Below are 17,096 nucleotides of genomic sequence, written 5' to 3'. Positions count from 1 at the left end.
GCATTTTCAGATAATTTGTGTGTTCTGAAGAAACTACAAGAGATATCTAGCCCATACTTTCTGTGCAAGAGGGGCTTGTACATCTGCACAACATGTCTTTTAAAGTTTGAACCTATCCTATTGCATTTTTGAGTTATAGCAGTTTTTACTGTTTTATTGCTCCAAAAGCCTTTTCAGCCCATGAACAGTTGTTTGTGAGTTTCGAAAAAAGTGCAAGAGCTATTCGAACCCTTTTTGCTGGGCAAGTAGGACCTGTAAATCTACACAATATATAGTTTAAAGTTTGAGTCTATAATATTAGGTTTTGGATTTATGGCTGTTTTTGTGTCTATTGCTTCAAAAGCATTTTCAGATAATTTGTGTTTTCTGAAGAAACTACAAGAGATATCAAACCCATACTTTCTGTGCAAGAGTGGCTTGTACATCTGCACAACATGTCTTTTAAAGTTTGAACCTATCTTATTGCATTTTTGAGTTATAGCAGTTTTTACTGTTTTATTGCTCCAAAAGCCTTTTCAGCCCATGAACAGTTGTTTGTGAGTTTCGAAAAAAGTGCAAGAGCTATTCGAACCCTTTTTGCTGGGCAAGTAGGGCCTGTAAATCTACACAATATATAGTTTAAAGTTTGAGTCTATCATATTAGGTTTTGGATTTATGGCTGTTTTTGTGTCTATTGCTTCAAAAGCATTTTCAGATAATTTGTGTTTTCTGAAGAAACTACAAGAGATATCAAACCCATACTTTCTGTGCAAGAGGGGCTTGTAAATCTGCACAACATGTCTTTTAAAGTTTGAACCTATCTTATTGCATTTTTGAGTTATAGCAGTTTTTACTGTTTTATTGCTCCAAAAGCCTTTTCAGCCCATGAACAGTTGTTTGTGAGTTTCGAAAAAAGTGCAAGAGCTATTCGAACCCTTTTTGCTGGGCAAGTAGGACCTGTAAATCTACACAATATATAGTTTAAAGTTTGAGTCTATCATATTAGGTTTTGGATTTATAGCTGTTTTTGTGTCTATTGCTTCAAAAACATTTTCAGATAATTTGTGTGTTCTGAAGAAACTACAAGAGATATCTAGCCCATAACTTCTGTGCAAGAGGGGCTTGTACATCTGCACAACATGTCTTTTAAAGTTTGAACCTATCCTATTGCATTTTTGAGTTATAGCAGTTTTTACTGTTTTATTGCTCCAAAAGCCTTTTCAGCCCATGAACAGTTGTTTGTGAGTTTCGAAAAAAGTGCAAGAGCTATTCGAACCCTTTTTGCTGGGCAAGTAGGACCTGTAAATCTACACAATATATAGTTTAAAGTTTGAGTCTATCATATTAGGTTTTGGATTTATAGCTGTTTTTGTGTCTATTGCTTCAAAAGCATTTTCAGATAATTTGTGTTTTCTGAAGAAACTACAAGAGATATCTAGCCCATACTTTCTGTGCAAGAGGGGCTTGTACATCTGCACAACATGTCTTTTAAAGTTTGAACCTATCTTATTGCATTTTTGAGTTATAGCAGTTTTTACTGTTTTATTGCTCCAAAAGCCTTTTCAGCCCATGAACAGTTGTTTGTGAGTTTCGAAAAAAGTGCAAGAGCTATTCGAACCCTTTTTGCTGGGCAAGTAGGACCTGTAAATCTACACAATATATAGTTTAAAGTTTGAGTCTATCATATTAGGTTTTGGATTTATAGCTGTTTTTGTGTCTATTGCTTCAAAAGCATTTTCAGATAATTTGTGTGTTCTGAAGAAACTACAAGAGATATCTAACCCATACTTTCTGTGCAAGAGGGGCTTGTACATCTGCACAACATGTCTTTTAAAGTTTGAACCTATCTTATTGCATTTTTGAGTTATAGCAGTTTTTACTGTTTTATTGCTCCAAAAGCCTTTTCAGCCCATGAACAGTTGTTTGTGAGTTTCGAAAAAAGTGCAAGAGCTATTCGAACCCTTTTTGCTGGACAAGTAGGACCTGTAAATCTACACAATATATAGTTTAAAGTTTGAGTCTATCATATTAGGTTTTGGATTTATAGCTGTTTTTGTGTCTATTGCTTCAAAAGCATTTTCAGATAATTTGTGTGTTCTGAAGAAACTACAAGAGATATCTAACCCATACTTTCTGTGCAAGAGGGGCTTGTACATCTGCACAACATGTCTTTTAAAGTTTGAACCTATCTTATTGCATTTTTGAGTTATAGCAGTTTTTACTGTTTTATTGCTCCAAAAGCCTTTTCAGCCCATGAACAGTTGTTTGTGAGTTTCGAAAAAAGTGCAAGAGCTATTCGAACCCTTTTTGCTGGACAAGTAGGACCTGTAAATCTACACAATATATAGTTTAAAGTTTGAGTCTATCATATTAGGTTTTGGATTTATAGCTGTTTTTGTGTCTATTGCTTCAAAAACATTTTCAGATAATTTGTGTGTTCTGAAGAAACTACAAGAGATATCTAGCCCATACTTTCTGTGCAAGAGGGGCTTGTACATCTGCACAACATGTCTTTTAAAGTTTGAACCTATCTTATTGCATTTTTGAGTTATAGCAGTTTTTACTGTTTTATTGCTCCAAAAGCCTTTTCAGCCCATGAACAGTTGTTTGTGAGTTTCGAAAAAAGTGCAAGAGCTATTCGAACCCTTTTTGCTGGGCAAGTAGGACCTGTAAATCTACACAATATATAGTTTAAAGTTTGAGTCTATCATATTAGGTTTTGGATTTATAGCTGTTTTTGTGTCTATTGCTTCAAAAGCATTTTCAGATAATTTGTGTGTTCTGAAGAAACTACAAGAGATATCTAACCCATACTTTCTGTGCAAGAGGGGCTTGTACATCTGCACAACATGTCTTTTAAAGTTTGAACCTATCTTATTGCATTTTTGAGTTATAGCAGTTTTTACTGTTTTATTGCTCCAAAAGCCTTTTCAGCCCATGAACAGTTGTTTGTGAGTTTCGAAAAAAGTGCAAGAGCTATTCGAACCCTTTTTGCTGGACAAGTAGGACCTGTAAATCTACACAATATATAGTTTAAAGTTTGAGTCTATCATATTAGGTTTTGGATTTATAGCTGTTTTTGTGTCTATTGCTTCAAAAGCATTTTCAGATAATTTGTGTGTTCTGAAGAAACTACAAGAGATATCTAACCCATACTTTCTGTGCAAGAGGGGCTTGTACATCTGCACAACATGTCTTTTAAAGTTTGAACCTATCTTATTGCATTTTTGAGTTATAGCAGTTTTTACTGTTTTATTGCTCCAAAAGCCTTTTCAGCCCATGAACAGTTGTTTGTGAGTTTCGAAAAAAGTGCAAGAGCTATTCGAACCCTTTTTGCTGGACAAGTAGGACCTGTAAATCTACACAATATATAGTTTAAAGTTTGAGTCTATCATATTAGGTTTTGGATTTATAGCTGTTTTTGTGTCTATTGCTTCAAAAACATTTTCAGATAATTTGTGTGTTCTGAAGAAACTACAAGAGATATCTAGCCCATACTTTCTGTGCAAGAGGGGCTTGTACATCTGCACAACATGTCTTTTAAAGTTTGAACCTATCCTATTGCATTTTTGAGTTATAGCAGTTTTTACTGTTTTATTGCTCCAAAAGCCTTTTCAGCCCATGAACAGTTGTTTGTGAGTTTCGAAAAAAGTGCAAGAGCTATTCGAACCCTTTTTGCTGGGCAAGTAGGACCTGTAAATCTACACAATATATAGTTTAAAGTTTGAGTCTATAATATTAGGTTTTGGATTTATGGCTGTTTTTGTGTCTATTGCTTCAAAAGCATTTTCAGATAATTTGTGTTTTCTGAAGAAACTACAAGAGATATCAAACCCATACTTTCTGTGCAAGAGGGGCTTGTACATCTGCACAACATGTCTTTTAAAGTTTGAACCTATCTTATTGCATTTTTGAGTTATAGCAGTTTTTACTGTTTTATTGCTCCAAAAGCCTTTTCAGCCCATGAACAGTTGTTTGTGAGTTTCGAAAAAAGTGCAAGAGCTATTTGAACCCTTTTTGCTGGGCAAGTAGGGCCTGTAAATCTACACAATATATAGTTTAAAGTTTGAGTCTATCATATTAGGTTTTGGATTTATAGCTGTTTTTGTGTCTATTGCTTCAAAAACATTTTCAGATAATTTTTGTGTTCTGAAGAAACTACAAGAGATATCTAGCCCATACTTTCTGTGCAAGAGGGGCTTGTACATCTGCACAACATGTCTTTTAAAGTTTGAACCTATCCTATTGCATTTTTGAGTTATAGCAGTTTTTACTGTTTTATTGCTCCAAAAGCCTTTTCAGCCCATGAACAGTTGTTTGTGAGTTTCGAAAAAAGTGCAAGAGCTATTCGAACCCTTTTTGCTGGGCAAGTAGGACCTGTAAATCTACACAATATATAGTTTAAAGTTTGAGTCTATAATATTAGGTTTTGGATTTATGGCTGTTTTTGTGTCTATTGCTTCAAAAGCATTTTCAGATAATTTGTGTTTTCTGAAGAAACTACAAGAGATATCAAACCCATACTTTCTGTGCAAGAGGGGCTTGTACATCTGCACAACATGTCTTTTAAAGTTTGAACCTATCTTATTGTATTTTTGAGTTATAGCAGTTTTTACTGTTTTATTGCTCCAAAAGCCTTTTCAGCCCATGAACAGTTGTTTGTGAGTTTCGAAAAAAGTGCAAGAGCTATTCGAACCCTTTTTGCTGGGCAAGTAGGGCCTGTAAATCTACACAATATATAGTTTAAAGTTTGAGTCTATCATATTAGGTTTTGGATTTATAGCTGTTTTTGTGTCTATTGCTTCAAAAGCATTTTCAGATAATTTGTGTGTTCTGAAGAAACTACAAGAGATATCTAGCCCATACTTTCTGTGCAAGAGGGGCTTGTACATCTGCACAACATGTCTTTTAAAGTTTGAACCTATCTTATTGCATTTTTGAGTTATAGCAGTTTTTACTGTTTTATTGCTCCAAAAGCCTTTTCAGCCCATGAACAGTTGTTTGTGAGTTTCGAAAAAAGTGCAAGAGCTATTCGAACCCTTTTTGCTGGGCAAGTAGGACCTGTAAATCTACACAATATATAGTTTAAAGTTTGAGTCTATCATATTAGGTTTTGGATTTATGGCTGTTTTTGTGTCTATTGCTTCAAAAGCATTTTCAGATAATTTGTGTTTTCTGAAGAAACTACAAGAGATATCAAACCCATACTTTCTGTGCAAGAGGGGCTTGTAAATCTGCACAACATGTCTTTTAAAGTTTGAACCTATCTTATTGCATTTTTGAGTTATAGCAGTTTTTACTGTTTTATTGCTCCAAAAGCCTTTTCAGCCCATGAACAGTTTTTTGTGAGTTTCGAAAAAAGTGCAAGAGCTATTCGAACCCTTTTTGCTGGGCAAGTAGGACCTGTAAATCTACACAATATATAGTTTAAAGTTTGAGTCTATCATATTAGGTTTTGGATTTATAGCTGTTTTTGTGTCTATTGCTTCAAAAGCATTTTCAGATAATTTGTGTGTTCTGAAGAAACTATAAGAGATATCTAGCCCATACTTTCTGTGCAAGAGGGGCTTGTACATCTGCACAACATGTCTTTTAAAGTTTGAACCTATCCTATTGCATTTTTGAGTTATAGCAGTTTTTACTGTTTTATTGCTCCAAAAGCCTTTTCAGCCCATGAACAGTTGTTTGTGAGTTTCGAAAAAAGTGAAAGAGCTATTCGAACCCTTTTTGCTGGGCAAGTAGGACCTGTAAATCTACACAATATATAGTTTAAAGTTTGAGTCTATCATATTAGGTTTTGGATTTATGGCTGTTTTTGTGTCTATTGCTTCAAAAGCATTTTCAGATAATTTGTGTTTTCTGAAGAAACTACAAGAGATATCAAACCCATACTTTCTGTGCAAGAGGGGCTTGTACATCTGCACAACATGTCTTTTAAAGTTTGAACCTATCTTATTGCATTTTTGAGTTATAGCAGTTTTTACTGTTTTATTGCTCCAAAAGCCTTTTCAGCCCATGAACAGTTGTTTGTGAGTTTCGAAAAAAGGGCAAGAGCTATTCGAACCCTTTTTGCTGGGCAAGTAGGACCTGTAAATCTACACAATATATAGTTTAAAGTTTGAGTCTATCATATTAGGTTTTGGATTTATGGCTGTTTTTGTGTCTATTGCTTCAAAAGCATTTTCAGATAATTTGTGTTTTCTGAAGAAACTACAAGAGATATCAAACCCATACTTTCTGTGCAAGAGGGGCTTGTACATCTGCACAACATGTCTTTTAAAGTTTGAACCTATCTTATTGCATTTTTGAGTTATAGCAGTTTTTACTGTTTTATTGCTCCAAAAGCCTTTTCAGCCCATGAACAGTTGTTTGTGAGTTTCGAAAAAAGTGCAAGAGCTATTCGAACCCTTTTTGCTGGGCAAGTAGGACCTGTAAATCTACACAATATATAGTTTAAAGTTTGAGTCTATCATATTAGGTTTTGGATTTATAGCTGTTTTTGTGTCTATTGCTTCAAAAGCATTTTCAGATAATTTGTGTTTTCTGAAGAAACTACAAGAGATATCTAGCCCATACTTTCTGTGCAAGAGGGGCTTGTACATCTGCACAACATGTCTTTTAAAGTTTGAACCTATCTTATTGCATTTTTGAGTTATAGCAGTTTTTACTGTTTAATTGCTCCAAAAGCCTTTTCAGCCCATGAACAGTTGTTTGTGAGTTTCGAAAAAAGTGCAAGAGCTATTCGAACCCTTTTTGCTGGGCAAGTAGGACCTGTAAATCTACACAATATATAGTTTAAAGTTTGAGTCTATCATATTAGGTTTTGGATTTATAGCTGTTTTTGTGTCTATTGCTTCAAAAGCATTTTCAGATAATTTGTGTGTTCTGAAGAAACTACAAGAGATATCTAACCCATACTTTCTGTGCAAGAGGGGCTTGTACATCTGCACAACATGTCTTTTAAAGTTTGAACCTATCTTATTGCATTTTTGAGTTATAGCTGTTTTTACTGTTTTATTGCTCCAAAAGCCTTTTCAGCCCATGAACAGTTGTTTGTGAGTTTCGAAAAAAGTGCAAGAGCTATTCGAACCCTTTTTGCTGGACAAGTAGGACCTGTAAATCTACACAATATATAGTTTAAAGTTTGAGTCTATCATATTAGGTTTTGGATTTATAGCTGTTTTTGTGTCTATTGCTTCAAAAGCATTTTCAGATAATTTGTGTGTTCTGAAGAAACTACAAGAGATATCTAGCCCATACTTTCTGTGCAAGAGGGGCTTGTACATCTGCACAACATGTCTTTTAAAGTTTGAACCTATCCTATTGCATTTTTGAGTTATAGCAGTTTTTACTGTTTTATTGCTCCAAAAGCCTTTTCAGCCCATGAACAGTTGTTTGTGAGTTTCGAAAAAAGTGCAAGAGCTATTCGAACCCTTTTTGCTGGGCAAGTAGGACCTGTAAATCTACACAATATATAGTTTAAAGTTTGAGTCTATAATATTAGGTTTTGGATTTATGGCTGTTTTTGTGTCTATTGCTTCAAAAGCATTTTCAGATAATTTGTGTTTTCTGAAGAAACTACAAGAGATATCAAACCCATACTTTCTGTGCAAGAGGGGCTTGTACATCTGCACAACATGTCTTTTAAAGTTTGAACCTATCTTATTGCATTTTTGAGTTATAGCAGTTTTTACTGTTTTATTGCTCCAAAAGCCTTTTCAGCCCATGAACAGTTGTTTGTGAGTTTCGAAAAAAGTGCAAGAGCTATTCGAACCCTTTTTGCTGGGCAAGTAGGGCCTGTAAATCTACACAATATATAGTTTAAAGTTTGAGTCTATCATATTAGGTTTTGGATTTATGGCTGTTTTTGTGTCTATTGCTTCAAAAGCATTTTCAGATAATTTGTGTTTTCTGAAGAAACTACAAGAGATATCAAACCCATACTTTCTGTGCAAGAGGGGCTTGTAAATCTGCACAACATGTCTTTTAAAGTTTGAACCTATCTTATTGCATTTTTGAGTTATAGCAGTTTTTACTGTTTTATTGCTCCAAAAGCCTTTTCAGCCCATGAACAGTTGTTTGTGAGTTTCGAAAAAAGTGCAAGAGCTATTCGAACCCTTTTTGCTGGGCAAGTAGGACCTGTAAATCTACACAATATATAGTTTAAAGTTTGAGTCTATCATATTAGGTTTTGGATTTATAGCTGTTTTTGTGTCTATTGCTTCAAAAACATTTTCAGATAATTTGTGTGTTCTGAAGAAACTACAAGAGATATCTAGCCCATACTTTCTGTGCAAGAGGGGCTTGTACATCTGCACAACATGTCTTTTAAAGTTTGAACCTATCCTATTGCATTTTTGAGTTATAGCAGTTTTTACTGTTTTATTGCTCCAAAAGCCTTTTCAGCCCATGAACAGTTGTTTGTGAGTTTCGAAAAAAGTGCAAGAGCTATTCGAACCCTTTTTGCTGGGCAAGTAGGACCTGTAAATCTACACAATATATAGTTTAAAGTTTGAGTCTATCATATTAGGTTTTGGATTTATAGCTGTTTTTGTGTCTATTGCTTCAAAAGCATTTTCAGATAATTTGTGTTTTCTGAAGAAACTACAAGAGATATCTAGCCCATACTTTCTGTGCAAGAGGGGCTTGTACATCTGCACAACATGTCTTTTAAAGTTTGAACCTATCTTATTGCATTTTTGAGTTATAGCAGTTTTTACTGTTTTATTGCTCCAAAAGCCTTTTCAGCCCATGAACAGTTGTTTGTGAGTTTCGAAAAAAGTGCAAGAGCTATTCGAACCCTTTTTGCTGGGCAAGTAGGACCTGTAAATCTACACAATATATAGTTTAAAGTTTGAGTCTATCATATTAGGTTTTGGATTTATAGCTGTTTTTGTGTCTATTGCTTCAAAAGCATTTTCAGATAATTTGTGTGTTCTGAAGAAACTACAAGAGATATCTAACCCATACTTTCTGTGCAAGAGGGGCTTGTACATCTGCACAACATGTCTTTTAAAGTTTGAACCTATCTTATTGCATTTTTGAGTTATAGCAGTTTTTACTGTTTTATTGCTCCAAAAGCCTTTTCAGCCCATGAACAGTTGTTTGTGAGTTTCGAAAAAAGTGCAAGAGCTATTCGAACCCTTTTTGCTGGACAAGTAGGACCTGTAAATCTACACAATATATAGTTTAAAGTTTGAGTCTATCATATTAGGTTTTGGATTTATAGCTGTTTTTGTGTCTATTGCTTCAAAAGCATTTTCAGATAATTTGTGTGTTCTGAAGAAACTACAAGAGATATCTAACCCATACTTTCTGTGCAAGAGGGGCTTGTACATCTGCACAACATGTCTTTTAAAGTTTGAACCTATCTTATTGCATTTTTGAGTTATAGCAGTTTTTACTGTTTTATTGCTCCAAAAGCCTTTTCAGCCCATGAACAGTTGTTTGTGAGTTTCGAAAAAAGTGCAAGAGCTATTCGAACCCTTTTTGCTGGACAAGTAGGACCTGTAAATCTACACAATATATAGTTTAAAGTTTGAGTCTATCATATTAGGTTTTGGATTTATAGCTGTTTTTGTGTCTATTGCTTCAAAAACATTTTCAGATAATTTGTGTGTTCTGAAGAAACTACAAGAGATATCTAGCCCATACTTTCTGTGCAAGAGGGGCTTGTACATCTGCACAACATGTCTTTTAAAGTTTGAACCTATCCTATTGCATTTTTGAGTTATAGCAGTTTTTACTGTTTTATTGCTCCAAAAGCCTTTTCAGCCCATGAACAGTTGTTTGTGAGTTTCGAAAAAAGTGCAAGAGCTATTCGAACCCTTTTTGCTGGGCAAGTAGGACCTGTAAATCTACACAATATATAGTTTAAAGTTTGAGTCTATAATATTAGGTTTTGGATTTATGGCTGTTTTTGTGTCTATTGCTTCAAAAGCATTTTCAGATAATTTGTGTTTTCTGAAGAAACTACAAGAGATATCAAACCCATACTTTCTGTGCAAGAGGGGCTTGTACATCTGCACAACATGTCTTTTAAAGTTTGAACCTATCTTATTGCATTTTTGAGTTATAGCAGTTTTTACTGTTTTATTGCTCCAAAAGCCTTTTCAGCCCATGAACAGTTGTTTGTGAGTTTCGAAAAAAGTGCAAGAGCTATTCGAACCCTTTTTGCTGGGCAAGTAGGGCCTGTAAATCTACACAATATATAGTTTAAAGTTTGAGTCTATCATATTAGGTTTTGGATTTATAGCTGTTTTTGTGTCTATTGCTTCAAAAGCATTTTCAGATAATTTGTGTGTTCTGAAGAAACTACAAGAGATATCTAGCCCATACTTTCTGTGCAAGAGGGGCTTGTACATCTGCACAACATGTCTTTTAAAGTTTGAACCTATCTTATTGCATTTTTGAGTTATAGCAGTTTTTACTGTTTTATTGCTCCAAAAGCCTTTTCAGCCCATGAACAGTTGTTTGTGAGTTTCGAAAAAAGTGCAAGAGCTATTCGAACCCTTTTTGCTGGGCAAGTAGGACCTGTAAATCTACACAATATATAGTTTAAAGTTTGAGTCTATCATATTAGGTTTTGGATTTATGGCTGTTTTTGTGTCTATTGCTTCAAAAGCATTTTCAGATAATTTGTGTTTTCTGAAGAAACTACAAGAGATATCAAACCCATACTTTCTGTGCAAGAGGGGCTTGTAAATCTGCACAACATGTCTTTTAAAGTTTGAACCTATCTTATTGCATTTTTGAGTTATAGCAGTTTTTACTGTTTTATTGCTCCAAAAGCCTTTTCAGCCCATGAACAGTTGTTTGTGAGTTTCGAAAAAAGTGCAAGAGCTATTCGAACCCTTTTTGCTGGGCAAGTAGGACCTGTAAATCTACACAATATATAGTTTAAAGTTTGAGTCTATAATATTAGGTTTTGGATTTATGGCTGTTTTTGTGTCTATTGCTTCAAAAGCATTTTCAGATAATTTGTGTTTTCTGAAGAAACTACAAGAGATATCAAACCCATACTTTCTGTGCAAGAGGGGCTTGTACATCTGCACAACATGTCTTTTAAAGTTTGAACCTATCTTATTGCATTTTTGAGTTATAGCAGTTTTTACTGTTTTATTGCTCCAAAAGCCTTTTCAGCCCATGAACAGTTGTTTGTGAGTTTCGAAAAAAGTGCAAGAGCTATTCGAACCCTTTTTGCTGGGCAAGTAGGGCCTGTAAATCTACACAATATATAGTTTAAAGTTTGAGTCTATCATATTAGGTTTTGGATTTATAGCTGTTTTTGTGTCTATTGCTTCAAAAGCATTTTCAGATAATTTGTGTGTTCTGAAGAAACTACAAGAGATATCTAGCCCATACTTTCTGTGCAAGAGGGGCTTTTACATCTGCACAACATGTCTTTTAAAGTTTGAACCTATCTTATTGCATTTTTGAGTTATAGCAGTTTTTACTGTTTTATTGCTCCAAAAGCCTTTTCAGCCCATGAACAGTTGTTTGTGAGTTTCGAAAAAAGTGCAAGAGCTATTCGAACCCTTTTTGCTGGGCAAGTAGGACCTGTAAATCTACACAATATATAGTTTAAAGTTTGAGTCTATCATATTAGGTTTTGGATTTATGGCTGTTTTTGTGTCTATTGCTTCAAAAGCATTTTCAGATAATTTGTGTTTTCTGAAGAAACTACAAGAGATATCAAACCCATACTTTCTGTGCAAGAGGGGCTTGTAAATCTGCACAACATGTCTTTTAAAGTTTGAACCTATCTTATTGCATTTTTGAGTTATAGCAGTTTTTACTGTTTTATTGCTCCAAAAGCCTTTTCAGCCCATGAACAGTTGTTTGTGAGTTTCGAAAAAAGTGCAAGAGCTATTCGAACCCTTTTTGCTGGGCAAGTAGGACCTGTAAATCTACACAATATATAGTTTAAAGTTTGAGTCTATCATATTAGGTTTTGGATTTATAGCTGTTTTTGTGTCTATTGCTTCAAAAGCATTTTCAGATAATTTGTGTGTTCTGAAGAAACTATAAGAGATATCTAGCCCATACTTTCTGTGCAAGAGGGGCTTGTACATCTGCACAACATGTCTTTTAAAGTTTGAACCTATCTTATTGCATTTTTGAGTTATAGCAGTTTTTACTGTTGTATTGCTCCAAAAGCCTTTTCAGCCCATGAACAGTTGTTTGTGAGTTTCGAAAAAAGTGCAAGAGCTATTCGAACCCTTTTTGCTGGGCAAGTAGGACCTGTAAATCTACACAATATATAGTTTAAAGTTTGAGTCTATCATATTAGGTTTTGGATTTATAGCTGTTTTTGTGTCTATTGCTTCAAAAACATTTTCAGATAATTTGTGTGTTCTGAAGAAACTACAAGAGATATCTAGCCCATACTTTCTGTGCAAGAGGGGCTTGTACATCTGCACAACATGTCTTTTAAAGTTTGAACCTATCCTATTGCATTTTTGAGTTATAGCAGTTTTTACTGTTTTATTGCTCCAAAAGCCTTTTCAGCCCATGAACAGTTGTTTGTGAGTTTCGAAAAAAGTGCAAGAGCTATTCGAACCCTTTTTGCTGGGCAAGTAGGACCTGTAAATCTACACAATATATAGTTTAAAGTTTGAGTCTATAATATTAGGTTTTGGATTTATGGCTGTTTTTGTGTCTATTGCTTCAAAAGCATTTTCAGATAATTTGTGTTTTCTGAAGAAACTACAAGAGATATCAAACCCATACTTTCTGTGCAAGAGGGGCTTGTACATCTGCACAACATGTCTTTTAAAGTTTGAACCTATCTTATTGCATTTTTGAGTTATAGCAGTTTTTACTGTTTTATTGCTCCAAAAGCCTTTTCAGCCCATGAACAGTTGTTTGTGAGTTTCGAAAAAAGTGCAAGAGCTATTCGAACCCTTTTTGCTGGGCAAGTAGGGCCTGTAAATCTACACAATATATAGTTTAAAGTTTGAGTCTATCATATTAGGTTTTGGATTTATAGCTGTTTTTGTGTCTATTGCTTCAAAAGCATTTTCAGATAATTTGTGTGTTCTGAAGAAACTACAAGAGATATCTAGCCCATACTTTCTGTGCAAGAGGGGCTTGTACATCTGCACAACATGTCTTTTAAAGTTTGAACCTATCTTATTGCATTTTTGAGTTATAGCAGTTTTTACTGTTTTATTGCTCCAAAAGCCTTTTCAGCCCATGAACAGTTGTTTGTGAGTTTCGAAAAAAGTGCAAGAGCTATTCGAACCCTTTTTGCTGGGCAAGTAGGACCTGTAAATCTACACAATATATAGTTTAAAGTTTGAGTCTATCATATTAGGTTTTGGATTTATAGCTGTTTTTGTGTCAATTGCTTCAAAAACATTTTCAGATAATTTGTGTGTTCTGAAGAAACTACAAGAGATATCTAGCCCATACTTTCTGTGCAAGAGGGGCTTGTACATCTGCACAACATGTCTTTTAAAGTTTGAACCTATCCTATTGCATTTTTGAGTTATAGCAGTTTTTACTGTTTTATTGCTCCAAAAGCCTTTTCAGCCCATGAACAGTTGTTTGTGAGTTTCGAAAAAAGTGCAAGAGCTATTCGAACCCTTTTTGCTGGGCAAGTAGGACCTGTAAATCTACACAATATATAGTTTAAAGTTTGAGTCTATAATATTAGGTTTTGGATTTATGGCTGTTTTTGTGTCTATTGCTTCAAAAGCATTTTCAGATAATTTGTGTTTTCTGAAGAAACTACAAGAGATATCAAACCCATACTTTCTGTGCAAGAGGGGCTTGTACATCTGCACAACATGTCTTTTAAAGTTTGAACCTATCTTATTGCATTTTTGAGTTATAGCAGTTTTTACTGTTTTATTGCTCCAAAAGCCTTTTCAGCCCATGAACAGTTGTTTGTGAGTTTCGAAAAAAGTGAAAGAGCTATTCGAACCCTTTTTGCTGGGCAAGTAGGACCTGTAAATCTACACAATATATAGTTTAAAGTTTGAGTCTATCATATTAGGTTTTGGATTTATGGCTGTTTTTGTGTCTATTGCTTCAAAAGCATTTTCAGATAATTTGTGTTTTCTGAAGAAACTACAAGAGATATCAAACCCATACTTTCTGTGCAAGAGGGGCTTGTACATCTGCACAACATGTCTTTTAAAGTTTGAACCTATCTTATTGCATTTTTGAGTTATAGCAGTTTTTACTGTTTTATTGCTCCAAAAGCCTTTTCAGCCCATGAACAGTTGTTTGTGAGTTTCGAAAAAAGTGCAAGAGCTATTCGAACCCTTTTTGCTGGGCAAGTAGGACCTGTAAATCTACACAATATATAGTTTAAAGTTTGAGTCTATCATATTAGGTTTTGGATTTATGGCTGTTTTTGTGTCTATTGCTTCAAAAGCATTTTCATATAATTTGTGTTTTCTGAAGAAACTACAAGAGATATCAAACCCATACTTTCTGTGCAAGAGGGGCTTGTACATCTGCACAACATGTCTTTTAAAGTTTGAACCTATCTTATTGCATTTTTGAGTTATAGCAGTTTTTACTGTTTTATTGCTCCAAAAGCCTTTTCAGCCCATGAACAGTTGTTTGTGAGTTTCGAAAAAAGTGCAAGAGCTATTCGAACCCTTTTTGCTGGACAAGTAGGACCTGTAAATCTACACAATATATAGTTTAAAGTTTGAGTCTATCATATTAGGTTTTGGATTTATAGCTGTTTTTGTGTCTATTGCTTCAAAAGCATTTTCAGATAATTTGTGTTTTCTGAAGAAACTACAAGAGATATCAAACCCATACTTTCTGTGCAAGAGGGGCTTGTACATCTGCACAACATGTCTTTTAAAGTTTGAACCTATCTTATTGCATTTTTGAGTTATAGCAGTTTTTACTGTTTTATTGCTCCAAAAGCCTTTTCAGCCCATGAACAGTTGTTTGTGAGTTTCGAAAAAAGTGCAAGAGCTATTCGAACCCTTTTTGCTGGGCAAGTAGGACCTGTAAATCTACACAATATATAGTTTAAAGTTTGAGTCTATCATATTAGGTTTTGGATTTATAGCTGTTTTTGTGTCTATTGCTTCAAAAACATTTTCAGATAATTTGTGTGTTCTGAAGAAACTACAAGAGATATCTAGCCCATACTTTCTGTGCAAGAGGGGCTTGTACATCTGCACAACATGTCTTTTAAAGTTTGAACCTATCCTATTGCATTTTTGAGTTATAGCAGTTTTTACTGTTTTATTGCTCCAAAAGCCTTTTCAGCCCATGAACAGTTGTTTGTGAGTTTCGAAAAAAGTGCAAGAGCTATTCGAACCCTTTTTGCTGGGCAAGTAGGACCTGTAAATCTACACAATATATAGTTTAAAGTTTGAGTCTATAATATTAGGTTTTGGATTTATGGCTGTTTTTGTGTCTATTGCTTCAAAAGCATTTTCAGATAATTTGTGTTTTCTGAAGAAACTACAAGAGATATCAAACCCATACTTTCTGTGCAAGAGGGGCTTGTACATCTGCACAACATGTCTTTTAAAGTTTGAACCTATCTTATTGCATTTTTGAGTTATAGCAGTTTTTACTGTTTTATTGCTCCAAAAGCCTTTTCAGCCCATGAACAGTTGTTTGTGAGTTTCGAAAAAAGTGCAAGAGCTATTCGAACCCTTTTTGCTGGGCAAGTAGGGCCTGTAAATCTACACAATATATAGTTTAAAGTTTGAGTCTATCATATTAGGTTTTGGATTTATAGCTGTTTTTGTGTCTATTGCTTCAAAAGCATTTTCAGATAATTTGTGTGTTCTGAAGAAACTACAAGAGATATCTAGCCCATACTTTCTGTGCAAGAGGGGCTTGTACATCTGCACAACATGTCTTTTAAAGTTTGAACCTATCTTATTGCATTTTTGAGTTATAGCAGTTTTTACTGTTTTATTGCTCCAAAAGCCTTTTCAGCCCATGAACAGTTGTTTGTGAGTTTCGAAAAAAGTGCAAGAGCTATTCGAACCCTTTTTGCTGGACAAGTAGGACCTGTAAATCTACACAATATATAGTTTAAAGTTTGAGTCTATCATATTAGGTTTTGGATTTATAGCTGTTTTTGTGTCTATTGCTTCAAAAGCATTTTCAGATAATTTGTGTGTTCTGAAGAAACTACAAGAGATATCTAACCCATACTTTCTGTGCAAGAGGGGCTTGTACATCTGCACAACATGTCTTTTAAAGTTTGAACCTATCCTATTGCATTTTTGAGTTATAGCAGTTTTTACTGTTTTATTGCTCCAAAAGCCTTTTCAGCCCATGAACAGTTGTTTGTGAGTTTCGAAAAAAGTGAAAGAGCTATTCGAACCCTTTTTGCTGGGCAAGTAGGACCTGTAAATCTACACAATATATAGTTTAAAGTTTGAGTCTATCATATTAGGTTTTGGATTTATGGCTGTTTTTGTGTCTATTGCTTCAAAAGCATTTTCAGATAATTTGTGTTTTCTGAAGAAACTACAAGAGATATCAAACCCATACTTTCTGTGCAAGAGGGGCTTGTACATCTGCACAACATGTCTTTTAAAGTTTGAACCTATCTTATTGCATTTTTGAGTTATAGCAGTTTTTACTGTTTTATTGCTCCAAAAGCCTTTTCAGCCCATGAACAGTTGTTTGTGAGTTTCGAAAAAAGTGCAAGAGCTATTCGAACCCTTTTTGCTGGGCAACTAGGACCTGTAAATCTACACAATATATAGTTTAAAGTTTGAGTCTATCATATTAGGTTTTGGATTTATGGCTGTTTTTGTGTCTATTGCTTCAAAAGCATTTTCAGATAATTTGTGTGTTCTGAAGAAACTACAAGAGATATGTAACCCATACTTTCTGTGCAAGAGGGGCTTGTACATCTGCACAACATGTCTTTTAAAGTTTGAACCTATCCTATTGCATTTTTGAGTTATAGCAGTTTTTACTGTTTTATTGCTCCAAAAGCCTTTTCAGCCCATGAACAGTTGTTTGTGAGTTTCGAAAAAAGTGCAAGAGCTATTCGAACCCTTTTTGCTGGACAAGTAGGACCTGTAAATCTACACAATATATAGTTTAAAGTTTGAGTCTATCATATTAGGTTTTGGATTTATAGCTGTTTTTGTGTCTATTGCTTC

The sequence above is a fragment of the Eucyclogobius newberryi genome, unplaced genomic scaffold (assembly GCF_026437365.1).
Source record: "Eucyclogobius newberryi isolate DKJ021-1_F unplaced genomic scaffold, fEucNew1.0.hap1 SCAF_3, whole genome shotgun sequence".
Lineage (NCBI taxonomy): Eukaryota > Metazoa > Chordata > Actinopteri > Gobiiformes > Gobiidae > Eucyclogobius > Eucyclogobius newberryi.
This window is presented reverse-complemented; position numbering follows the sequence as displayed.